We start from the raw sequence: 27,669 nt of genomic DNA on the forward strand, positions 1-27,669 counted from the left end.
CCTCAGGACTACTTGGCCTGATGACTCCTTGCTGTCCCCAGTCCACCTGGTCGTGCTACTGCTCCAGTTTCAACTGTTCTGCCTGTGGCTATGGAACCCTGATCTGTTCACCGGACGTGCTACCTTGTCCCGGACCGGCTGTTTTCGACTCTCTCTACCGCACCTTCTGTCTCTAACTCTGAATGCTTGGCTATGAAGAGCCAACTAACATTTACTCCTGAGGTGCTGACTTGTTGCACCCTCTACAACCACTGTGATTATTATTATTATTATTATTTGACCCTGCTGGTCATCTATGAACGTTTGAACATCTTGGCCATGTAATGTTATAATCTCAACACGGCACAGCCAGAAGGGGACTGGCCACCCCTCAGAGCCTGGTTCCTCTCTAGGTTTCTTCCTAGGTTCCTGCCTTTCTAGGGAGGTTTTCCTAGCCACCGTGCCTCTACATTGCTTGCTGTTTTTGGTTTTAGGCTGGGTTTCTGTATAGCACGGGCTGATGTAAAAAGGGCTTCATAAATACATTTGATTGATTAGTAGTGTTGGGGTTAATGTATGCAGACACAAACCCATTACCTGATAACTTGTTGTTTGAAAGGTTGACCTTTACATGTATAACAGGCCCTAGGCAGATCATAGCGACAAAACTTGACTCCCCAATTCATTAATTTTCCCGTTTGTTCACTTAAAATGGCTCTTTGCTTGTACCTGTTTGTTCAGCAGCGATTGAGTCATTGAAATGCAACTGGCTTGTGCGGAAACAGAGATACAACTATTTTACCAGGAAGAGCCTTCTAAAAATCCAATCAATAGTACATCCTTCTGTTTTGAGATCAGACCTGAGATCCATTGCCAGGTCACAAATGGCTTAGTTTAAATTAGATTAAAAGATCTGGACCTGGGATACCCTGCAAAAGGATAAGAGAGTACAAGAGAAGCAAATTTAATGCAGCAAACAGTTATTCATTAGGCAGCATTGTCCCCATCTTCTTTTTTTTGTACCACTCAATTACCCAGGGTTTCCATGGTCACCACAATCAGCACTACTGAAATAGCCAGCGTTACCTGAGTTTACACTATCAACCAGGCTCACTGTCTGTCACTGAAATACCCATGATTACCCCAGCCATTGTATCCATTAGTGCTAATATAGCAATGGTTTAACATTGTCCCCGTGGCCAGTTTCTGCAGTGTCATCATCCTCTCTGCACTGCAGTGCTCATTTATAAACTCCAGACAATCCAGATTTCCAGCATCAGAGCTAATTTATCACCTCTTCACTAGTACTCTACACGGAGCAGGGGATAGTAGGGCATAGCAGAGGTCTGACTGACTTCCAAATAGAGTGTCAGCCTAAAAAATAGAAAACACAAAGCTTTAACCCTAAAAGCACCAACATACACTGAGTGTACAAAACATTAGAAGCACCTCCTTTTGTCCTCAGAACAGCCTCAATTCGTCAGAGCATGGACTCTACAAGGTTTCGAAAGCATTCCACAGGGATGCTGGCCCATGCTGACGCCAATACTTCCCACAGTTGTGTCAAGTTTGCTGGATGTCCTTTGGGAGGTGGACCATTCTTGATACACAGGGGAAACTGCAGAGTGTGAAAAACCCAGTAGCGTTGCAGCACTTGACACACTCAAACCGGTGCCCCTGGAATCTACTACCATAACCCTTTCAAAGGCACTTCAATATTTTGTCTTGCCCATTCACCCTCTGAATGGCATATACACAATCAATGTCTGAATTGACTAAAGGCCTACAAAAATTATGATTTTCATCTCATCCCCTTCATCTACACACATTGAAGTGGATTTAACAGGTGATACCAATAAGGGATGATAGGATTCATCTGTTCAGCCTGTGTGATATTCCTATTATTTTGTACACTCAGTATATGTTGATCCCTAAAAGCACCAACGAGGGTAATGGAATTGATAAAAATAAACAAGAAACTTTTATTAACCTTTTGTAGCAAGTCACCTCTCACTAAAAACCAAAATGCGCACCACACAGGTGGGACCGATTTTTCGTACATAAAAAAAGGAATACATGGATTTAAATTCCCCAAAATAAGCATATCCTTTTTTTTTTTAAATAACACATTCATAGTCAAATCTTCTGTCACCAAGAAATGCTTGGAGAGACTAGTCAAGGATCAAATCACCTCCACCTTACTTGTCACCCTAGACCCACTTCAATTTGCTTACTGCCCCAATAGGTCCACAGATGATGCAACCGCCATCACACTGCACACTGCCCTATCCCATCTGGACAAGAGGAATACCTATGTAAGAATGCTGTTCATTGACTATAGCTCAGCATTCAACACCAAAGTACCCTCCAAGCTCATCATTAAGCTTGAGGCCCTGGGTCTCAACCCGACCCTGTGCAACTGGGTCCTGGACTTCCTGATGGGCCGCCCCCAGGTGGTGAAGGTAGGAAACAAAATCTCCACTTCGCTGATCCTCAACACTGCGGCACCACAATGGTACGTGCTCAGCCCCCTCCTGTACTCCCTGTTCACCCATGACTGCGTGGACATGCATGCCTGCAATTCAATCATCAAGTTTGCAGACGACACAACAGTAGTGGGACTTCAAGTAACAGCAGAGGGAGCACCCCCCTATCCACATCGACAGGACAGCAGTGGAGAAGGTGGAACGTTTTAAGTTCCTTGGCGTACACGTCACAGACAAACTGAAATAGCCCACCGACACAGACAGTGTGGTGAAGAAGGCGCAACAGTGCCTCATCAATGTCAGTAGGCTGAAGAAATTTGTCTTGTCAAATTTCACAATCAAGAGCATCCTGTTGGGCTGTATCACCACCTGGTACGGCAACTGCACCGCCCTCAACCGCAAGGCTCTCCAAAGGGTAGTGAGGTCTGCGCAACGCATCACCAGGTGTAAACTACCTGCCCTCCAGGACACCTACAGCACCCAATGTCACAGGAAGGCCAAAAAGATTATCAAAACAACAACCACCCGAGCTACTGCCTGTTCACTCCGCTATCATCCCGAAGGCGAGGTCAGTACAGGTGCTTCAGAGCGACTGAACAACAGCTTCTACCTCAAGGCCATCAGACTGTAAAACAGCCATCACTAACATAGAGAGACTGCTGCCAACATACAGACTCAAATCTCTGGCCACTTTAATAATGTTTACATATCCTACATTACTCTAAGTTATCCGTATTTACAGTGCCTTGCGAAAGTATTCGGCCCCCTTGAACTTTGCGACCTTTTGCCACATTTCAGGCTTCAAACATAAAGATATAAAACTGTATTTTTTTGTGAAGAATCAACAACAAGTGGGACACAATCATGAAGTGGAACGACATTTATTGGATATTTCAAACTTTTTTAACAAATCAAAAACTGAAAAATTGGGCATGCAAAATTATTCAGCCCCTTTACTTTCAGTGCAGCAAACTCTCTCCAGAAGTTCAGTGTGGATCTCTGAATGATCCAATGTTGACCTAAATGACTAATGATGATAAATACAATCCACCTGTGTGTAATCAAGTCTCCGTATAAATGCACCTGCACTGTGACAGTCTCAGAGGTCCGTTAAAAGCGCAGAGAGCATCATGAAGAACAAGGAACACACCAGGCAGGTCCGAGATACTGTTGTGAAGAAGTTTAAAGCCGGATTTGGATACAAAAAGATTTCCCAAGCTTTAAACATCCCAAGGAGCACTGTGCTACCAAATCTACCAAGACCTGGCCGTCCCTCTAAACTTTCAGCTCATACAAGGAGAAGACTGATCAGAGATGCAGCCAAGAGGTCCATGATCACTCTGGATGAACTGCAGAGATCTACAGCTGAGGTGGGAGACTCTGTCCATAGGACAACAATCAGTCGTATATTGCACAAATCTGGCCTTTATGGAAGAGTGGCAAGAAGAAAGCCATTTCTTAAAGATATCCATAAAAAGTGTTGTTTAAAGTTTGCCACAAGCCACCTGGGAGACACACCAAACATGTGGAAGAAGGTGCTCTGGTCAGATGAAAACAAAATTGAACTTTTTGGCAACAATGCAAAACGTTATGTTTGGCGTAAAAGCAACACAGCTGAACACACCATCCCCACTGTCAAACATGGTGGTGGCAGCATCATGGTTTGGGCCTGCTTTTCTTCAGCAGGGACAGGGAAGATGGTTAAAATTGATGGGAAGATGGATGGAGCCAAATACAGGACCATTCTGGAAGAAAACCTGATGGAGTCTGCAAAAGACCTGAGACTGGGACGGATATTTGTCTTCCAACAAGACAATGATACAAAACATAAAGCAAAATCTATAATGGAATGGTTCAAAAATAAACATATCCAGGTGTTAGAATGGCCAAGTCAAAGTCCAGACCTGAATCCAATCAAGAATCTGTGGAAAGAACTGAAAACTGCTGTTCACAAATGCTCTCCATCCAACCTCACTGAGCTCGAGCTGTTTTGCAAGGAGGAATGGGAAAAAATTTCAGTCTCTCGATGTGCAAAACTGATAGAGACATACCCCAAGCAACTTACAGCTGTAATCGCAGCAAAAGGTGGCGCTACAAAGTATTAACTTAAGGGGGCTGAATCATTTTGCACGCCCAATTTTTCAGTTTTTGATTTGTTAAAAAAGTTTGAAATATCCAATAAATGTCGTTCCACTTCATGATTGTGTCCCACTTGTTGTTGATTCTTCACTAAAAAATACAGTTTTATATCTTTATGTTTGAAGCCTGAAATGTGGCAAAAGGTCGCAAAGTTCAAGGGGGCCGAATACTTTCGCAAGGCACTGTAGCTAGCTAGCAAGCAAGGGATAAGAATGATGTCAGCAAGTATGGCAATGGAACATTTAGAATGAATGACTGGCTTGCGTCCATAGATACAGAACAAAAAGACTGAACGACTGAGTCTTCTCTCTAGTAACCAAAGCGATAGAGTGACCGACCATCCAGCTTGTGGAAGAATAAAATAGAATGAATAAATTCATCAAAATAACATTTTTATAAAAATACCATTTTTAATAAATCATTATTTGAAAATGTTGTTAACCCGTTGTATAAAATTGATAACACCCTCGAAGCCGGTGTTTGGAGAATATATTGGCACTGTTGGCCGGCCCTCGACACCATTCTGTTAACTTCTGGCCAATCTTTGGACACTGTGGTATCCTCCAGACGAGCTTCAGTGCCAGACAACTCTCCTTCCGTGGCCTCCAACTGCTCTTAAAAACAAGTAAAACTAAATGCATGCTCTTCAACCAATCGCTGCCCGCACCTGCGCGCCCGTCCAGCTTCACTACTCTGGACGGTTCTGACTTAGAATATGTGGACAACTACAAATACCTAGATGTCTGGCTAGACTGTAAACTGTCCTTCCAGACTCACATTAAGCATCTCCAATCCAAAATTAAATGTAGAATTGGCTTCCTATTTCACAACAAGCATCCTTCACTCATGCTGCCAATCATACCCTCGTAAAACTGACCATCCTACTGATCCTCGACTTCGGCGATGTCATCTACAAAATAGCCTCCAACATTCTACTCAATAAATTGGATGCAATCTATCACAGTGCCATCCGTTTTGTCACCAAAGCCCCTTATACTACCCACCACTGCGACCTACCGCTCTTGTTGGCTGGCCCTCGCTTCATTTTCGTCACCAAACCAACTGGCTCCAGGTCATCTACAAGTCTTTGCTAGGTAAATCACCACCTTATCTCAGCTCACTGGTCACCATAGCAGCACCCACCCGTAGCACGCGCTCCAGCAGGCTCCCCTGAACAAAAGTATCCTGACGAGTGAACAAATGTTCTAATGTTCTTGCTGTTATTCTGGCTGCACTTTTTGACGTGACTGTAAGTTATCTGTAGTTCTCTGCAGTTCTCTGCTGCCAATGACTGGAACTAACTGCAAAAATCACTGAAGCTGGAGACTCATATCTCCCTCACTAGCTTTAAGCACCAGCTGTCAGAGCAGCTCACAGATCACTGCACCTGTACATAGCCCATCTGTAAATAGCCCATCCAACCACCTCATCCCAATACTGTATTTATTTATTTATTTATCTTGCACATTCATATTCTGCACATCTATTCACTCCAGCATTTAATTGGTGTATTGTAATTACTTTGCCACCATGACCTATTTATTGCCTTACCTCCCTTATCTTACCTAATTTGCACACACTGTATATATACCTTTTCGACTGTATTATTGACTGTATGTTTGTTTACTCAAAGTGTAAGTCTGTGTTGTTGTCGAACTGCTTTGCTTTATCTTGGCCTGGTCGCAGTTGTAAATGAGAACTTGTTCTCAACTTGCATACCTGGTTAAATACAGGTGAAATTAAATAAAATAAATAAATAAAAATCTTGAGCCTAACAATTCCCGTGCCAATATATCCTCCAAACACTGGCTTCAAAGGCATTATCAATTAATTAGTCTTAAATGTCTCATAATGTGCTTAACATTGTGATTAACTACACATACTGACATGCATTTTGTATGCTGTGACATACTGTGTTTGGAATGCCACAATGTGTTGTTGTCCCTCTCTCATCTTCACCATCTAACACCTCACTCCACTGTCCATCCCCATACCTAGAGACATTCTAAGGGTCTTAAACTTTGGCTCCTAGCTGTAACCTCACTTTCCCCAAGAAATGTTGACATTCCCAACTATCCAATCAGATGTAGTAATCTTATCTGCCCCCTCCCCTCGTCCTCCCTCCTGCTTGGGCAGGGGTAGGGTACATTTGTGCCTAGACACTGATCTTGGTTCAGATTTGCTTTTCCCACAGTAATGGTTAAGGTTACGATTAAGGGAGGGGGACCTGATTTTAGATCTGTACCTAGGGCAAACTTCATCCTGCAGTGCCTCACAGTGACTCATTGGTTTTACTCCAAGTTAACATTTGTGATGGTTAGCGAGGACAGAAAACCACCTCATTCACATATGTGTTCTGGCAATAAAGTTCCCTATATGAGAACTGCTCTCCTCTCAAAAATTAGACTGTTTTAAATAAGTTTGAAATGCATTGTTTTCAACAAAATCATGCAGCCAGCCACTGAGAAATTTAACCAATCTCAAACACATATACACAAAGATGCAAGGGCTGACAGTCCATTCGATTGACATGATATTTAAATAGTCTATAGAAGCATAGTACATCTACATACACTCAAATGACAACAAAAAAACTGAAATGGACAATGTTGGATTTGGACTGACAAGATGTAATAGTGTTGTCGGCTACTGAAGTGGTATTCATCTAGAATCATTGTGTAGATTTTAGCTGTAATATTTTTTAATTACTGTTGAAATCATGAAAAGTCCCACATTGAGCAGACTAACTTTGCAGTGTGTTCGGTTTCACAGCAGCATGCAATTTACTGTACCCCTGTCAGACTAGACCGGATGGATGGCCTTGACAACTTGGTCCGAACTGGAGTTGGGGGATTAGGACAACTTTTTTAGAGCCCTTGGGGTCTTTTAAGGTGTTGGCTCTCGGTACCGTTTGTCAGCTGTTGAAGTTGTTGGTTCGAAACTGGAACTTGTTTTCTTCTGCTTCTTGACATCTTTTAAAAATGGTGAAATCCTGTTCTACTCTACCAACCAAGCAATGGCACTTGATGTAAATTCTGATTGATGGTTCTGGAACTTGAGACAATGTTAATCTTAATTATATTAGTAATTCGTAAAAACTAATTCATTTGCTGCATTTGTTGGATGTTTGCTAAGGTGCCTTTTATGCGCATATTGTCATGAAAGACGGCAAGAATCATGTACATACACTCTAACTAGTTAGTTACACTGATCTGCTTGCTTGTCAACTGCTGCTAGCAGTGATGTTGTTAACATACATAGATCAGACGCATGTACAGAAACGGTGCTCTGGAACTACATCATATAGTTCGTTGGTCTGGTTGAAGGTTGATCAAATCGCATGCAAAATAATTTTGCTCATCGCCCATTGCAATGCCCCTAGTTCAAACAGTTTGAATCACAGCACTGCCAGACTGTATCCGTGCAGCGAACCATATATGGAATTATGAGATCAGGCGGCTTTGCGAGGCTAGCTACAGGTACTAGCGGAAGGAAAATAAGAAGTATGGAAGATTTCTAAAGTTGTTATTGCATTCAGCAAGCACATCTAAAAATAAGTATATTGGATGATTATTATTAACTTGAATTATATTAGTATGTGCACCACGTGAAAAAAAGCTTAGATGATATAACAAGTATACCCAGAGTTAATGCCAGAATTGGGACTTGAGCAATGTGTAGCCATGCAGTGTTGTTTATAATTTTGTGACAAGAGAAGAAGTAAACATATGTGACAGCCCACGAATCAGGTTTCCACACAATGTTTGTCCATCTGGAACAAAAACCTTCATTAGCAGTTTAACATAGTCATTAGCTTCAGATAAAACCCAACATCCACTCCTCTTATAGAACACAACAGCTACAGACATCCCCATCCTTTCAACTACAGCTTGGTGTAGATTAATGAACAAGTTATTTATAGAAGTTTGATATTTAATCAGAACAGCAATGATTAAAGCTGGTTTGTTTTCTAAGAACTGGGTGTGCATTGGATTTCACAAGTCCATGTCCTTGGTTGGCCTGCATTTCCCTTCCTATTAGTTTAACTTGGAACTTTATTTTGGTAGATTTGACTCAGTTTAGCTCTCATCCACCATGTCCTTTCAATGCCAAATCTTCATATTCTGCTAAGTGGAAAATAACTCAATAGTGAACTGTCTCTGGAACGAAGTCAGCACTGAGCACAAAAATCAACATTATTTTGTTGCCAAACTGTGACAGGAGATGTTCATCATATTAGTGTGTTTTTCCAAGTAGATTAGTAATGCATTAATCGTGTTAGCTGATGAAGAGGAACATGGTGGAAAGAGAGGCTACAGCCAACAACAGGAACAAAACAAACATGTAGCCTTTAGCGCAAGTTCTCTAACAGTATATTTTGTTTTTAATGCAAAGCATGTTTTGAAGTTATATTGAGAGCATTCTGTACTTTTGATGCTGGCCTAAAACATTGACAATGGCACTCTGCTATATTATTTGTCTTTCCCTGTGGTTAGATGTGCCTCCTTTCGTCCTTACAATGTTTAATAATTTCCCAGTAATGTATCCAGTAAAAGAAAAACAATAGACTGTTGAAATCAGAAGTATAATGCAGGTGTTATACATAAAATATGCAGATAAAAATGATTATCATGCAACAGTCATTGGATTAGTAATTAGACAGTAACATTTACATGTATTTCATAACCAGTTATAATAAACCAGTGGGGAACTATTAGTACCATCTACAAATTCAGAGAAGGCTTAAGGATTTATAAAATGATTACATATTTGAAATTAAAATGGCGTTTTAATTTCTATTTAAACTTTTATATCATTTAAATGATATTCAGATTCCATCTATTTAGGATATTACTTTGGTGGTCTCTGGGAAGAAAAATTGAGCTAGTTAAAGTTAGCCATTGGCTAAGCCCTCAGAAGCTACACAGAAGACATCTGCTATTCAACTGTATTAGAGCAGAGTTTCGGAGTGACAGAGAAATCAACTAATCCTATCGGTATTCGGCCATGATTTCCTACAAGTTTAGATAGCTGGCTAGACTAACTTCCCAGTCAAAAAAATGTTAGCTGACATGGCTAATTAAGTGACTGTCAGTGCATTCAAAAAGTATTCAAACCCCTTGAAATTTTCCAGATATTTTTATGTTACAGCCTTATTCGAAAATGTATCAAATTAATATTTTTCCTTTGTAGCTTGTGCCATGAAAAGGCACGGGCTACGAAGCCCAAAACAAATTTGTATACAAAAACACAGGGTACGTCCCAAACAAAAGAGCGAGTAAAACCACTAATAAATAGATGGCATGAGACCCGTAACAACAATTGCAAAATACTACACAGGACGAGACCCGTAATAGTGAGTACATAATACATGCAGCACAAAAGCCGAAACAATAAAGCACAGGTACTCACAACACCAACGGACATGGGAACAATTACCGACAAGACAATGGTGAACAGAGGGACCATATATACAATTACTAATCAGGGGGAATGGGAACCAGATGTGCATAATGAAAGAGTTCAATGACTCCTAGAGGTCGGTAACGTTGACCTCCGGAACTGGTGCACGGATTGAGCAACAGTACCGTGAGGGTCCGTGACAGAAATGCTTACTTACAAGCCCCTAACCAACAGTGCAGTTCAATAAAGAGTTAAGCAAATATTTACCAAACAAACTAAAGTAAAAAATACTCATAAAAAGTAATACAATAAAATAACAACGCTATATACAGTGGGTACCAAGACTGTATCAATGTGCGAGGGTACAGGTTAGTCGAGGTAATTTGTACATGTAGGTAGGGGTGAAATGACTATGCATTGATAATAAACAGCGAGTAGCAGCAGTGTGCAAAACAAATGGAGGGAGGGGTTGTCAATGTAAATATTCCGGTGGCCATTTGATTAATTATTCCCTCAATCTTATGGCTTGGGGGTAGAAGCGATTAAGGAGCCTTTTGGTCCTAGACTTCGCGCTCCGGTAATGCTTGCCATGCGGTAGCAGAGAGAACATTTGTACTGTTCTCTCCCCTGTAGCCTTACGATCCGATGCCAAGCAGTTGCCATACCAGGCGATGATGCAACCGGTCAGGATGCTCTTGATGGTGCAGCTGTAGAACTTTTGAGGATATGGGGACCGATGCCAAACCTTTTGAGTCTCCTGAGGGGGAAAGGTTTTGTTGTGCCCTCTTCACGGCTGTCTTGGTGTGTTTGGACCATGATAGTTTGTTGATGATGTGGACTCCAAGGAACTTGAAACTCTCGACCTGCTCCACTACAGCCCCGTCAATGTTAATGGGGGCCTGTACAGCCCCCCTTTTCCTGTAGTCCATGTCCAGCTCATTTGTCTTGCTCACATTGAGGGAGAGGTTGTTGTCCTGCCACCACACTGCCAGGTGTCTGACCTTCTCCCTATAGGCTGTCTCATTGTTGTCGGTGATCAGAAAATTTAATGATGGTGTTGGAGTCATGTTTGGCCATGCAGTCATGGGTTCAGGAAGGGACAAAGCACACACCCCTGAGGGGCCCCAGTTTTGACGATCAGAGTGGCAGACGTGTTGTTGCCTAACCTTACCAAATGGGGGCAGCCTGTCAGGAAGTCCATGATCCAGTTGCAGAGCAAGGTGTTTATTCCCAGGGTCCTTACCTTAGTGATGAGCTTCATTGGCATTATGGTGTTGAACACTGAGCTGTAGTCAATTAACAGCATTCTCACGTAGGTGTTCCTTTTGTCCAGGAGGGAAAGTGCAGTGTGGAGATTGTGTCATCTGTGGATCTGTTGGGGAGGAACGTGAATTGGAGTGGGTTTAGGGTTTCCAGGATGATGCTGTTGATGAGAGCCATGACCAGCCTTTCAAAGCACTTCCTGGCAACTGACGTGAGTGCTACGGAGGGTAATCATTTAGGCAGTTTACCTTCGCTTCCTTGGGCACAGGGACTATGGTGCTCTGCTTGAAACATGTAGGTATTATAGACTCGGTCAGGGAGAGGTTGAAAATGTAAGTAAAAACTCTTGCCAGTTGGTCCGCGCATGCTTTGAGTACACGTCCTGGTAATCCTTCTGGCCCCGTAGTTTTGTGAATGTTGACCTGTTTAAAGTTCTTGCTCACATTGGCTACCTAGAGCGTTATCACACAGTCGTCCGGAACAGCTTGTGCTTGCCTTGAAGTGAGCATAAAAGGCTTTTAACTCATCTGGTAGGCTCGCTTCACTGGGCAGCTTGCGGCTGGGTTTCCCATTTCTAGTCTATCATAGTTTTCAAGCCCTGCCACATCTTCCGAGCATCAGAGACAGTGTAGTCTTAATCCTGTATTGATGGTTTGTCTGAGGGCATAGCGGATTTCTTATAAGCGTCCAGATTAGTGTCCCGCTCCTTTAAATGGGCAGCTCTAGCTTTTAGCTCGATGCGGATGTTTAAGTTTGTCTGCATTAAAGTCCACAGCCACTAGGAGTGCCGCTTCTGGATGAACATTTCCTTGTTTGCTTATGGCCTTATACAGCTGGTTGAGTGCGGTCTGAGTGCCAGCATCAGTTTGTGTTGGTAAATACAAATTAGAGATAGTATAGATGAGAACTCTCTTGGTAGATAGTGTGGTCTACCTCAGGCGAGCAAAACCTTGAGACTTCTTTAATATTAGACATTGTACAACAGCTGTTATTGACAAAGACACACACACACGCCCCTCCTCTTACCAGACGTAGCTTCTCCTGCTGATGCATGGAAAATCCAGCTCTATATTAAAAATAAGATATTACAGTTTTTTATTACAGTTTTGTCCCGTTGGTAGGATAATCTTTTATTTTCCAATGATTGCACGTTGGCCAGTAGAACAGATTTCAGTGGGCAGACCAACCTTCGCCCCCTTTTTTCCCATATTTTCTTCATGAATTTGGGCCGGTGGTTTGGGCCCGTTACCGAGAAAGCAGTATATCCTTTGCGTCGGACTCGTTAAAGAAAAAATATTTTTCCAGTTCGAGGTGAGTAATCGCTGTCCAGAAGTTATTTTCAGTCATAAGAGACATTATGCAACATTATGTACAAAATAAGTTACAAAATAAGTTACAAACAACGCAAAAAAAAACGAACAAAAAAGCACAGTTGGTTAGGAGCATGTAAAACGGCAGCCATCACCTCCGGAGCCATCATCTCTACCCTAAAATGACAAATCGAAAAACAGGTTTTTAGAAATGTTTGCTCATTTATAGAGAAGTTAAAACAGAATAACTTTATTTACATAAGTATTCAGATCCTTTGCTATGAGACTCAGGTGCATCCTGTTCCCATTTATCATCCTTGAGTTGTTTCTACAGTCCACCTGTGGTAAGTTCAAATGATTGGGCATGATTTGGAAAGGCACATACCTGTCTATATAACTTCCTACAGTTGACCGTGCTTGTCAGAGCAAAAATCAAGCCATGGAGTCAAAGGAATTGTCTGTAGAGCTCAGAGACAGGATTGTGTCGGGGCCCATGTCTGGGGAAGGTCTGCAGCATTGAAGGTCCCGAAGAACACAGTCACCTCCATCATTCTTAAATGGAAGAAGTTTGGAAACACAAAGACTCTTCCTTGTGCTGGCCACGCAGGAACAATCAAGGAGAAGGGCCTTGGTCAGGGAGGTGACCAAGAACCCGATGGTCACTCTGGAAGAGCTCCAGAGTTCCTCTGTGGAGATGGGTGAAATTACCAGAAGGACAACCATCTCTGCAGCACTCCACCAATCAGGCCTTTATGGTAGTGGCCGGACAGAACCACTCCTCAGTAAAAGGCACATAACAGCCTGCTTGGTGACTGAACTCAAGACTGAACTCTTTGGCCTGAATGCCAAATGTCACGTCTGGAGGACGGTGGTGGCAGGACACTACTCAGGATCGAGGGGAAAGATGAAAGGAGCGAAATAGCTAGAGATCCTTCATGAATCAAATCAAATCAAATGTATTTATATAGCCCTGCGTACATCAGCTGATATCTCAAAGTGCTGTACAGAAACCCAGCCTAAAACCCCAAACAGCAAGCAATGCAGGTGTTGAAGCACGTTGACTAGGAAAAACTCCCTAGAAAGGCCAAAACCTAGGAAGAAACCTAGAGAGGAACCAGGCTATGAGGGGTGGCCAGTCCTCTTCTGGCTGTGCACGGTGGAGATTTATAACAGAACATGGCACAAGATGGTCAAATAATAAGTCTGGGACCTAGCACGTCCGGTGAACAGGTCAGGATTCCATAGCCGCAGGCAGAACAGTTGAAACTGGAGCAGCAGCAAGGCCAGGTGGACTGGGGACAGCAAGGAGTCATCATGCCAGGTAGTCCTGAGAAATGGTCCTAGGGCTCTGGTTGTACGAGAGAGAGAAAGCAAGAGAGGAAGAGAGAATTAAAGAGAGCATACTTAAATTCACACAGGACACCGGATATGACAGGAGAAGTACTCCAGATATAACAAACTGATCCTAGCCCCCCGACACAAACTACTGCAGCATAAATACTGGAGGCTGAGACAGGAGGGGTCAGGAGACACTGTGGCCCCATCCAATGATACCCCGGGACATGGCCAAACAGGAAGGATATAAGATCTCCGCCATTGCACAACCCAAGGGGGGACACCAACCCAGACAGGAAGATCACATCAGTGACTCAACCCACTCAAGTGACGCACCCCTCCTAGGGACAGCATGAAAGAGCACCAGAAAGCCAGTGACTCAGCCCCTGTAATAGGGTTAGAGGCAGAGAATCCCCGTGGAAAGAGGGGAACCGACCAGGCAGAGACAGCAAGGGCGGTTCGTTGCTCCAGAGCCTTTCCGTACACCTTCACACTCCTGGGCACACTCCCACACTCAATCATATGACACACTGAAGAGATGAGTCTTCAGTAAAGACTTGGTTGAGACCGCGTTTGCATCTCTCACATGGGTTGGCAGACAATTCCAAAAAATTGAGATCTATAGGAGAAAACCCTGCCTCCAGCTGTTTGCTTAGAAATTCTAGGGACAATTAGGAGGCCTGTGTCTTGTGACTGTAGCGTATGTGTAGCTATGTACGGCATGACCAAATCAGAGAGATAGGTAGGAGCAAGCCCATGTAATGCTTTGTAGGTTAGCAGTAAAACCTTGAAATCAGCCCTTGCCTTGACATGAAGCCAGTGTAGGGCGGCTAGCACTGGAGTAATATGATCAAAGTTTTTGGTTCTAGTCAGGATTCTAGCAGCCGTAATTAGCACGAACTGAAGTTTATTTAGTGCTTTATCCGGGTAGCCGGAAAGTAGAGCATTACAGTAGTCTAACCTAGAAGTAACAAAAGTATGGATACATTTTTCTGCATCATTTTTGGACAGAAAGTTTCTGATTTTTGCAATGTTACGTAGATGGAAAAAAGCTGTCCTTGAAACAGTCTTGATATGTTCGTCAAAAGAGAGATCAGGGTCCAGAGTAACGCCGAGGTACTTCAGTTTAATTTGAGACGACTGTACAACCACTAAGATTAATTGTCAGTTTCAACAGAAGATCTCTTTGTTTTTTGGGACCTAGAACAAGCATCTCTGTTTTGTCAGAGTTTAAAAGTAGAAAGTTTGCAGCCATTCACTTCCTTATATCTGAAACACAGGCTTCTAGCGAGGGCAATTTTGGGGCTTCACCATGTTTCATTGAAATGTACAGCTCTGTGTCATCCGCATAGCAGTGAAAGTTAACATTATGTTTTCCAATGACATCCCCAAGAGGTAAAATATATAGTGAAAACAATAGTGGTCCTAAAACGGAACCTTGAGAAACACCGAAATTTACAGTTGATTTGTCAGAGGACAAACCATTCACAGAGACAAACTGATATCTTTCCGACAGATAAGATCTAAACCAAGATCTATACATTGTTTGTCTTCAGGAAGGCAGTGACAGCCTTTTCTAAAGATTTTGAGAGGAATGCAGGATTCGATATAGGCCGATAGTTTTTTATATTTTCTGGGTCAAGGTTTGGCTTTTTCAAGAGAGGCTTTATTACTGCCATTTTTTGTGAGTTTGGTACACATCCGGTGGATAGAGAGCCGTTTATCATGTTCAACATAGGAGGGCCAAGCACAGGAAGCAGCTCTTTCAGTAGTTTAGTTGGAATAGGGTCCAGTATACAGTTTGAAGGTTTAGAGGCCATGATTTTTTTTCATCATTATGTCAAGAGATATAGAACTAAAACACTTGATTGTCTCTCTTGATCCTAGATCCTCGCAGAGTTTTGCATAATCAGGACAACTGAGCTTTGATGGAATACGCAGATTTAAAGAGGATTCCATAGTTTGCTTTCTAATAATCATGATCTTTTCCTCAAAGAAGTTCATGAATTTATTACTGCTGAAATGAAGGCCATCCTCACTTGGGGAATGCCTCGTTTTAGTTAGCTTTGCGACAGTATCAAAAATACATTTTGGATTCTTAATTTTCCTCAATTAAGTTGGAAAAATAGGATGATCGAGCAGCAGTAAGAGCTCTTCGATACTGCATGGTACTGTCTTTCCAAGCTAGTCGGAAGGCTTCCAGTTTGGTGTGGCACCATTTTGGTGTGGCACCATTTTTCTTTAAATTTTCTGGAAGCTTGCTTCAGAGCTCGGGTATTTTCTGTATACCAGGGAGCTAGTTTCTTATGAGAAATGTTTTTAGTTTTTAGGTCCTCTGACGTCCTTGGGTAGGCAGAGAGAGTCTGGAAGGGCATCATGGAATCTTTGTGTTGTGTGTGAATTTATAACACGACTGTCATGCCCTGGTCTTAGTATTTTGTGTTTTCTTTATTATTTTGGTCAGGCCAGGGTGTGACATGGGTGATTTACTGTATGTGGTGTGTTTTGTCTTGGGGTTTTTGTAGGTATGGGATTGTGGTATAGTAGAGTTGTCTAGGTAAGTCTATGGTTGCCTAGAGTGGTTCTCAATCAGAGGCAGGTGTTTATCGCTGTCTCTGATTGGGAACCATATTTAGGCAGCCATATTCTTTGAGTGTTTCGTGGGTGATTGTGTTTGTTTGCACCAGATAGGGCTGGTTAGATTTTTCACGTTACGTTTATTGTTTTGTATTGTATCGTCTTTATTAAAGATGTATGAAGATAATCACGCTGCATTTTGCCCTCCTCTCTTTCGACGGAAGAAAACCGTAACAACGGTTTTGGGGTCTGAGCAGATTATTTGTTGCAATTGCAAACGTAATAAAATGGTGGTCCGATAGTCCAGGATTATGAGGAAAAACATTAAGATCCACAACATTTATTCAATGGGACAAAACTAGGTCCAGAGTATGACTGTGACAGTGAGTAGGTCCAGAGACATGTTGGACAAAACCCACTGAGTCGATGATGGCTCAGAAAGCCTTTTGCAGTGGGTCTGTGGACTTTTCCATGTGAATATTAAAGTCACCAAAAATGTGAATATTATCTACTATGGCTACAAGATCCGATAGGAATTCAGGGAACTCAATGAGGAACGCTGTATATGGCCCAGGAGGCCTGTAAACAGTAGCTATAAAAAGTGATTCAGTAGGCTGCATAGATTTCATGACTAGAAGCTCAAAAAACGAAAACGTCTTTTTTATTGTCAATTGAAATTTGCTATTGTAAATGTTAGCAACACCTCCGCCTTTGCGGGATGCACGGGGTGATATGGTCATTACTGTAACCAGGAGGTGAGGCCTCATTTAACACAGTAAATTCATCAGGCTTAAGCCATGTTTCAGTCAGGCCAATCACATCAAGATTATGATCAGTGATTAGTTCATTGACTATAATTGCCTTTGAAGTAAGGGATCTAACATTAAGTAGCCCTATTTTGAGATGTGAGGTATCACGATCTCTTTCAATAATGACAGGAATGGAGGAGGTCTTTGTCCTAGTGAGATTGCTAAGGTGAGCACCGCCATGTTTAGTTTTGCCCAACTCCGGTCGAGGCACAGACAAGGTCTCAATGGGGATAGCTGAGCTGACTACACTGACTGTGCTAGTGGCAGACTCCACTAAGCTGGCAGGCTGGATAGCAGCCTGCTGCCTGGCCTGCACCCTATTTCATTGTGGAGCTAGAGGAGTTAGAGCCCTGTCTATGTTGGTAGATAAGATGGAGTCCGTCACTCCTCAGCAGGCCAGGCTTGGTCCTGTTTGTGGGTGAGTCCCAGAAAGTGGGCCAATTATCTACAAATTCTGTCTTTTGGGATGGGCAGAAAACAGTTTTCAACCAGCGTTTGAGTTGTGAGACTGCTGTAAGAGCTCATCACTCCCCCTAACTGGGAGGGGGCCAGAGACAATTACTCGATGCCGACACATCTTTCTAGCTGATTTACACGCTGAAGCACTTGGTGACCTCTGACAATTTCATCCTAACTTCGTTGGTGCCGACGTGGATAACAATATCTCTATACTCTCTACACTCGTCAATTTTAGCTTTAGCCAGCACCATCTTCAGATTAGCCTGAACGTCGGTAGCCCTGCCCCCTGGTAAACAGTGTATGATCACTGGAAGATTCGTTTTAAGTCTAATACTGCGGGTAATGGAGTCGCCAATGACTAGGGTTTTCAATTTGTCAGCGCTAATGGTGGGAAGCTTCGACGCCTCAGACCGCGTAACGGGAGGAGTAGAGACAAGAGAAGGCTCGGCCTCAGACTCCGACTCGCTGCTTAATGGGGAAAACCGGTTGAAAGTTTCTGTCGGCTGAATGAGCGACACCGGTTGAGCATTCCTACAGCATTTCCCTCCAGAAACAATGAGAAAGTTGTCCGGCTGCGGGGACCATGCGAGGAGATTTATACTAACGTTAATATCTGTACTTACTGGTGGCACAGACGCTGTTTCATCCTTTCCTACACTGAAATTACCCTTGCCTAACAATTGCATCTGAAGCTGGGCTTGCAACACAGCTATCCTCGCCATAAGGCGATCGTTCTCCTGTATATTATGAGTACAGTGACTGCAATTAGAAGGCATCATGTTAATGTTACTACTTAGCTTCGGCTGTTTGAGGTCCTGACAAACCACGTCCAGATAAAGCGTCCGGAGTGAAAAAGTTGAATGAAAAAAAGTTGAGTGAAGGGAAAAACCAAAAATATAAAAGGTAATTAAAAAGTAAAAACCATAAAGTTGTCAGTTAGCAAAGTAAGGTTGGCAACAAAACGCACAGAAACACGCAAACAAGTCTGCAAGTTGTGACCGGAAATGGCGTCCCATGAAAACTTGCTCTAGAACGCTCAGCACCTCAGACTGGCACTAAGGTTCACCTTCCAACAGGACAACGACTCTGAGCACACAGCCAAGACAACACAGGAGGAGCTTCGGGACAAGTCTCTGAATGTCCTTGAGTGGCCTAGCCAGAACCCGGACTTGAACCTGATAGAACATCTCTGGAGATACCTGAAAACAGCTGTGCAGCGACGCTCCCCATCTAACCTGATAGAGCCTGCAGAGAAGAATGGGAGAAACTCAAATACAAATACAGGTGTGCCAAGCTTGTAGTGTCATGCTCAAGCAAAGTCGAGGCTGTAATCGCTGCCAAAGGTGCTTCAACTAAGTACTGAGTAAAGGTTTTGAATACTTACGTAAATGTTATATTTCAGTTTTTTTTTAAACATTTACAAAAATGTCTAAAAACCTGTCTTTGCTTTGTTATTTTAGGGTATTGTAGATTTATGAGGGGAAAAAACTATTTAAGCAATTTTAGAATGAGGCTGAAAAATGTGGTAAAGTCAAGGAGTCTGAATACTTTGTGAATGCACTGTAACAAAAACAGCTGAAGCACAATCAACTTTTCCCAACTATTGTAACAGTAACTGATTTCCTAGTCGGGGTCGAGACCCCTTATGTCACTTAAGCCTGGGGCCGGCCCTGCCTACTTACTTATTATGAATGGGTTGCTTTTAACAGTATGCTGTGTGTGACTGCTGTCTTTCTATCAGCTTTCTCTGTGTTTTACAAAAAGTGTTTTCACCTATGATGTGTCACTGTTGTCATTGCTAGGCTGTGTGTGATATTGATGGTGTTAGCTTACCACAGGTTGTTAAAGAGGCTGTTGTTGTTGCTGGTTGCATTATTCCTTGCCAGGCGTATGAGTGATAGCCCAATGCGTGGCTCAGGCCTGTTTGGTTCATGATGTCATCAAAAAGCATTGCTACTCCTGCATTAGAGCTAGATATAATATTGTGTGCATGAAGGGCCCGATTCACATAAATGGAACGTAATTACCTTTTTTATGCACTTTTCTTTTTATGAGTATTCTGACCTTGAACTTAAGCTTAAGAATAGCATGCTATTCAACCACTATATGTTTGGGGTGGAGATCGAATAAATTAAGGTGTGTCTACGGACACGTCGTACCTTGGCTTAATTCCCTAATAATTTCACCACCTTAACGCATAAGGAAAGGTCTAACAAACCTACCGGTTCCAAGAGGAAAAAGCATCTACTTAATTTTTTTGTAGAAATAACATAATTCTCCATGAACTGTAATTTACAACTTGATAAAAGCTATATCAATAAGTAATCAGTTTGCATAAGGGAATTGTACAAATTCCCTTACAAAGTGTCCCACAGGATGCCTGTAGGAATTTGAGACTATGTGAAGGAATTGTGCAGGTGAGCTGCAGGAATCCTGCAGAACTAATGCAATCCTGCAGGACCAAAGTTGATGACTGTCAGAAGTTTTTCCTATGTTTCTGTAGGACTCCTGCAGGAATATGTATTGTCCTGTAGGGACTTCTAAAGACTTCAAAGGATAAAGACTTCGAAGGATAAAGCAAATTCCTGCAGGAAAAAGTCAAATTAAGCAATAATCAGCAAATTTTTGCTGAGGCAGATCCTGCATTTATTTTTTTACAATCCTGTAGGACAATGATTATTTCTAAACCACTAGATTAATTCACCCAGGGCAAGGCAAATTCAAAAAATAAATAAAATGTCAACATTATTCACTATCTTTTTTTTCTAAAGCATGTTTTGCATTCACACACACAAACTGGAAATTTCTTAGGGACTGGACACCTTGTGTTGATGACAGCAACAAATTAAACAAATTCATACATTCAAAATATACAGTTAGAATCTATATGAATAGCAATTTCAATTAATTAATTTTCATTTGAAAACATTACAATTTATAGAACAATATTATTATATATGCTGTATATATTTTCCAAATACTGAAACTAAATTACATATACAAAACGTACAATACAAAACATATGAATGGGAGTGTGTTGTCTCCAGAAAGTGAGTGTCTGGGTTGCTGTGTAGTTCTGCTCCCTCACCCAAACCCACCACCACAAAGTGAGTGTCAGTATTTATATGTAGGCAATTAAGTGCTTGTGTTATGAAAAAAGTTTAAAGTAACCAACAACAGAAAAAACTATAACAAATATAGCTGCAATTAGCAATGACCCTGGGTCCTTTTGCCCTTTTTGCTTTCTTATAACACTCTTATTTTGTAAGTCATCGAATATCCATCACAGGCATCCCTTGACAATCTGAAAGCAGTAGTGGCAGGATTCAAACCTGGCCCCACATGGATCTGTATGTATTACTAGATGAGCGCCTCAGGCAAGTCTGAACCATGGAAAAACCATGGAAGAGCATGCATGTATGAATTGCAGAATATACTTCCTATATTGCCATTTTATTAATATGTAGCATTTGGGCTCAGTTGTGACCTGTTGGCCTACGGAATTATTATACAAAGTTTTGTGAAAAACTGAAAAAAGCAGGATTTGAACTCAGGCTGCCATGGGTCAGTATGTATTACCAGCAAAATACACTAATCCTATGCACTACGCATGCCTCCTATTAGATGTAGTATTAGAAAGCCATGGAAGACAACACGTATGTACAGTGCCTTGCGAAAGTATTCGGCCCCCTTGAACTTTGCGACCTTTTGCCACATTTCAGGCTTCAAACATAAAGATATAAAACTGTATTTTTTGTGAAGAATCAACAACAAGTGGGACACAATCATGAAGTGGAACGACATTTATTGGATATTTCAAACTTTTTTAACAAATCAAAAACTGAAAAATTGGGCGTGCAAAATTATTCAGCCCCCTTAAGTTAATACTTTGTAGCGCCACCTTTTGCTGCGATTACAGCTGTAAGTCGCTTGGGGTATGTCTCTATCAGTTTTGCACATCGAGAGACTGACATTTTTTCCCATTCCTCCTTGCAAAACAGCTCGAGCTCAGTGAGGTTGGATGGAGAGCATTTGTGAACAGCAGTTTTCAGTTCTTTCCACAGATTCTCGATTGGATTCAGGTCTGGACTTTGACTTGGCCATTCTAACACCTGGATATGTTTATTTTTGAACCATTCCATTGTAGATTTTGCTTTATGCTTTGGATCATTGTCTTGTTGGAAGACAAATCTCTGTCCCAGTCTCAGGTCTTTTGCAGACTCCATCAGGTTTTCTTCCAGAATGGTCCTGTATTTGGCTCCATCCATCTTCCCATCAATTTTAACCATCTTCCCTGTCCCTGCTGAAGAAAAGCAGGCCCAAACCATGATGCTGCCACCACCATGTTTGACAGTGGGGATGGTGTGTTCAGCTGTGTTGCTTTTACGCCAAACATAACGTTTTGCATTGTTGCCAAAAAGTTCAATTTTGGTTTCATCTGACCAGAGCACCTTCTTCCACATGTTTGGTGTGTCTCCCAGGTGGCTTGTGGCAAACTTTAAACAACACTTTTTAAGGATATCCTTAAGAAATGGCTTTCTTCTTGCCACTCTTCCATAAAGGCCAGATTTGTGCAATATACGACTGATTGTTGTCCTATGGACAGAGTCTCCCACCTCAGCTGTAGATCTCTGCAGTTCATCCAGAGTGATCATGGGCCTCTTGGCTGCATCTCTGATCAGTCTTCTCCTTGTATGAGCTGAAAGTTTAGGCCAGGTCTTGGTAGATTTGCAGTGGTCTGATACTCCTTCCATTTCAATATTACCGCTTGCACAGTGCTCCTTGGGATGTTTAAAGCTTGGGAAATCTTTTTGTATCCAAATCCGGCTTTAAACTTCTTCACAACAGTATCTCGGACCTGCCTGGTGTGTTCCTTGTTCTTCATGATGCTCTCTGCGCTTTTAACGGACCTCTGAGACTATCACAGTGCAGGTGCATTTATATGGAGACTTGATTACACACAGGTGGATTGTATTTATCATCATTAGTCATTTAGGTCAACATTGGATCATTCAGAGATCCTCACTGAACTTCTGGAGAGAGTTTGCTGCACTGAAAGTAAAGGGGCTGAATAATTTTGCACGCCCAATCTTTCAGTTTTTGATTTGTTAAAAAAGTTTGAAATATCCAATAAATGTCGTTCCACTTCATGATTGTGTCCCACTTGTTGTTGATTCTTCACAAACAAATACAGTTTTATATCTTTATGTTTGAAGCCTGAAATGTGGCAAAAGGTCGCAAAGTTCAAGGGGGCCGAATACTTTCGCAAGGCACTGTATGAACGGCAGAATACATGCCTCCTATATCACATCATAGAATTGTTATATAATTGTTTTACCAAGCCTTAACCATTTTGTATTTGAAAGACTTGAAGTGTCAAGCCACACCCTCAATAACATAGGTGTTCACAGAAAGGATGGGTGGACAGCAGTGAGGACCCTTGCTGTGCTGTGCTTACACAACTCCCATGTTAAAATGTCCATTATCCAGCACCAACCTACTGCACTGTCAGAACTGACCTGGCTTTAATGTAGGCTAACCCCGGTCTGTCATGCAGACACAGGTTGTGAGGATGTCTGAGCATTTTATTAACTGCACAGTTGGAGACGCCACTCTCTTTAAGTATTCCTGAAGCAGTAGCCCATGTGTTTTACTGTATAGTTGGTTGTATTAACGGGGTCAGTGAATGCATACCCCACGTCATGGCTTTGACCCACGTCTATAAAACTTCTTATCAGCACCACTGACCTTTTGTTTGTGACAACTGCATGGTTGACCCATTTTGATAGTGTGGTATTAGATTTTGCATGAATGCGATTGCCATGCACTATTGCACTTAGATTAAATCCTCAAGGCTGGTCATTCACTTAGCCTGATTCTCCAAGGAGAGAAGCCTGCATTGGTGTTGGCATTCTCACACTTGGGTAATCAAGGAAAATCTCAATTTTGAAGCTAACAACACTTTGTTGTTAGCTTATAGGCTCTCAGGATTCTTTCTACAAAGCTTTTACTTTGCTGGTTGGAACTACTGGCATAACCAACTGTGACAAGCCTTTGTACACATTGGTAAAGGCAGAACATCTCAACAATCTGTTCTTGTACAGAATAAGTGCCATTGAAGAGTTTCAGCAAGTTCCCATTGTGGCTCTCAATTATGAAGGCACTTTGACACCGTAAAGGACCCCAATTTCTCACTGATGATGAAGTGTGTAGAAGTATGTGGACATTGAAAGAAATATGACACTTCCCATACAATGTTTCAAAACGACCACCAAATATATTGAGGAACATCATCAATGTCATGAGGGGAAATAGCATCTTTCAGGAGACAGTAGCTTCCTTGTACAAGGAGCAGTAAGTACTCTAGATACTGCCAAGGTAAAGTTCATTTTAAGCAAGGACGAGTGTAAAACAAGAGGAAGTATCTGAACTCTGAGACTTTCCAGAATTTGCGTGAACGTATTGAGCGTGGTGGTCTTGTGATGTTTACAGGTGGTTTAATGAATGGCAAGCAAACTCTTGTCGATTTGTTCTTTGTCCCTTCCCATGTACCAGAGCTCAAGGTGAAACTTAGTCAAACCACAGTTTGCCGACATGCAGAGTAAGATGCCGTGCATGTAATCAAATCCAAACCCTGCAATCATGTTGAAAAACTTAGGAAGCATTAAAGGCCCTTTACATCATTTCCCTTTTCGGCAATTTCTCCTTTGTGGTATCACCAGTTGCACCCATGTCCTCCATTGAATTGTTTGATATTCTGCACTTTGCAACGAGCACAGTCACAAATGCACAGTGAACTATATACATGTGGGTCTCCCTCTCCACTGGCATGTCAAGCCCTCACTCTCAAATGATGCACACTCATCCACAAAGTGCTGAAGGAAATAATTAATATCTGGCCTTGTTGGTCCAAACCACAGCCCTCTGAGAATTATGTGCTTCGCTCCTGGGTTGGGGGGCAGTTCATTAACTGTAACTTGCAAGGGCCAAATGTGAAAGGGAGAAAGAAGACAAATATAAGAACACCATCAACATTCCATGCGAGTGAAATGTTCCGAAAATCAGGGTCATTAAGTGGGTCTTTTGACTTGTACATGGCACCATCACAAATGTAATTCTGAATATGTAGGAGGCTCTTTGACCTAGTATACTTACAATTTGATGCTTGGCAAAACTGGGGGGTCTAACGTTTCCTCTAGTTGCTTTTTGATTGACAATGCCATGAACACTGATTCACTATTCCCCAGGAATGCACCTACACGAAGTGAAATGATCAGGCACTTCATTGCCCAAAAGAAACTGTCATGTCGGGCACATATACTGCATTTCAAATGGTTCATTACAATCAAAGGACTTCAAGGTACGCCGTTGGTCCCCTCTGGACAATGGAGAATAATATTGTTGAGCAAATCACTGAAAGCCAACTTGGTGGTTGCGTGTCTTAGAACATAGCAGGTTATGGAGAGCAGAGATTTTGGCATTTGGGTAGATTTTGCGCTTACCCTCTCTTCCCTGTCCTCCCATTTGATTGTGTCCATCTATGATGTCCCTGCCTTGTCCATCTGTGTGGTATCTACCTTCACTGTCCCCCTGTTATCACAAGAAACATGCCAAGTCAGAAGAAGGAAGGCTTACAAAAGCTTGTTAATAGGTATATAAGCATGTATTAGTCCACAGTGTCAGAACGGAGCAAGGTAGATCACTCTAGCAAACAGTGGTACAATAGGGTGACACAAATGAGGCCAGGAGGTGAGAATCAAAAAGAGAAGGACACAGATGATCATTTATTTGTAAACTTTTACGTGGTCCACACAAAACACATACAACACTATACAGGACAAATAAAATAAAAGTATAAGATTAAAACAAAAAGGAAGTTCCTGAAGAAAGTGGGCTTGAAAAAAAGTTATATTTTGGATGTGAATAAAGTTTAAAGTTGAATTGCACTGTAGCTAGATAGATAGATATATACAATTACCCTTGGAAAAAGTTATTAACCTGTTAAGGTATAAGGGGCAGCATTTTAGCTTTTGGATGAATAGCGTGCCCAATTTCAACTTCCTGCTACTATGCCAGGAATATACATATTATTAGTAGATGTGGATAGAAAACACTCTGAAGTTTCTAAAACTGTTTGAATCATGTCTGTGAGTATAACATAACTTATGTAGCAGGCAAAACCCAGAGGACTAACTGTTCAGAATTATTATTTTTTGCCTCTGAATGTTCCCTGATTTGTCATTGCCATGGGATATTTCTTAAAAATCTGTTTTCAGTTTCTACCGCTTCCACTGGATGTCATCAGTCTTTGGAATTTGGTTGAGGTTATTCATTTGTGCAATGAAGAAGAAGCACGTCCAGGAACAACTATTGAGAGTTGCGCAAGATGTAAAAAGGAGCATGGTTTGTTTACTTCCTGTATTAAAAACAGATTGTGCCGTCTACAATTTGATCGATTATTAATGTTTAAAAAAAAAGTTTATCGGCAACTTTTGAAATATTTTGTAGTGACGTTGCGTTTTTTGGAAGCTGTTCTTTTTCTGGATCAAACGCGTCAAATAAATGGACATTTGGATATATATGACGGAATTAATCGAACAAAAGGACCAATTGTGATGTTTATGGGACATATTGGAGTGCCAACAAAAGAAGCTCGTCAAAGGTAATGCATGTTTTATATTTTATTTCAGCGTTTTTATGCTTTCGCCGAAAAGTCTTTTTAAAATCTGACATATTGGGTGGATTCACAACGAGTGTAGCTTTAATTGAGTATCTTACATGTTTGATTTAATGAAAGTTTGATTTTTATATAATGTTTTGCATTTTTGCATTTTCCCTGTATTTTTTCCAAGTGGGATGTAACCGTCCCCTACACCATAAGAAGTTAAGTATGGTGATAACAAAAAGGATGATGGCTGGGTAGTTGAAAGAAAGTGAGATAGTAGGATAGACAAACAGATAGAAATGGAGAGAGGGTGTGGTGATTACAGTACACTAGTAGACGAAATAGATAAAAACAAGACATTGTGGTGCTGCTGCATTACCTGAAAGGATGAATGCTGGTGGCCTGAGGGGTGTGAGGGCTTGAGCTAATCAACGTCACTCTCAGATGGGTTGTCCTTGGGGGAAGAGCCATGTGTTTATGGTGACTGCCGCGACTGGCATGTTTCTAATGGACATATGTGGTTTGCGGCTTTCCCTGAGAGGACGAATGGCGGCATACGAATGAGATGTCCTGTGGGCAAAATGCAAGTCTCTTTAGGTGACTGTTGCGACTGGCGTGTTTCTAATGGGCATATGTGGTGTGCTACTTCACCTGAGTGGACGTACAGTTGCGAGCTAACACCTCAGCTAACACAGCTTCATTGCTCCAGACCTCCACAAGGGGGAGTTAGGACACTCATTATGCAGTTGGGTCCCAAGTTTTCAATATGACCAATCATATCGAGTGGTTCCCATGACGAATTTGACGCAAGCCACCTGTCCCTGGTGACTTTCTTCAGCAAACATGGTTGACAAAACATTACGGGGGAAGCAAATGTCAGGAATTATAACGTTATAATGAGTCAAGCTAAAAATGTACAATTGAGAGGAATATGTTAGATAATGTAGAGACAAACGATTACGCATATTTTTGAATTTAATTTACGAAAATCGTGATTTAGTAAGTTAACTGACTAGCTAACAGTAGCCAGCTAGCTAGCAGTGTTATGACATGAGTGCAGTATGACATTGTAATTCGTGTTGCTTAATGTTTTAGGGACTCCTGAGAAAACCAGCAAACCAGGCTGTTGTCTGGGGAACAGTGGATGTGAAGAATCTAGCAAACTAAAGCATTTATCACACATTTAATGTACAGTTGTGTAAGTTTGTCTTGCCATGCAATGCAACTGAAGTAACATGCAGTTG

The 27,669-nt window shown here is 41.8% G+C and overlaps 1 protein-coding gene and 1 long non-coding RNA gene across 9 annotated transcripts in view; both read right to left on the reverse strand.

Annotated features, from left to right (window-relative positions):
* The window catches only part of LOC149978235 (uncharacterized), a 1,155,107-nt gene that overhangs the window by 392,279 nt on the left and 735,159 nt on the right, over window positions 1-27,669 (reverse strand). The gene's annotated exons all lie outside the window — the stretch shown is intronic.
* Window positions 1-27,669, reverse strand: part of LOC149978239 (uncharacterized) — a 130,664-nt gene that overhangs the window by 90,196 nt on the left and 12,799 nt on the right. For 2 of the 8 annotated variants that reach the window (XR_016486193.1, XR_016486190.1), the window contains exons 2-4: window positions 25,263-25,350; window positions 24,916-25,015; window positions 20,383-24,736 (exon numbers count right to left, since the gene is read on the reverse strand). The exons of 1 other annotated variant lie outside the window; for it this stretch is intronic. The gene's annotated coding sequence lies outside the window, so the exon portion shown is untranslated. 5 more of the 8 variants (XR_016486188.1, XR_016486189.1, XR_016486192.1 and 2 more) reach the window with 5 other exon arrangements.

Source organism: Oncorhynchus mykiss, chromosome 14 (assembly GCF_057628025.1).
Source record: "Oncorhynchus mykiss isolate SJ-2025 chromosome 14, ASM5762802v1, whole genome shotgun sequence".
Taxonomy (NCBI): Eukaryota; Metazoa; Chordata; class Actinopteri; order Salmoniformes; family Salmonidae; genus Oncorhynchus; species Oncorhynchus mykiss.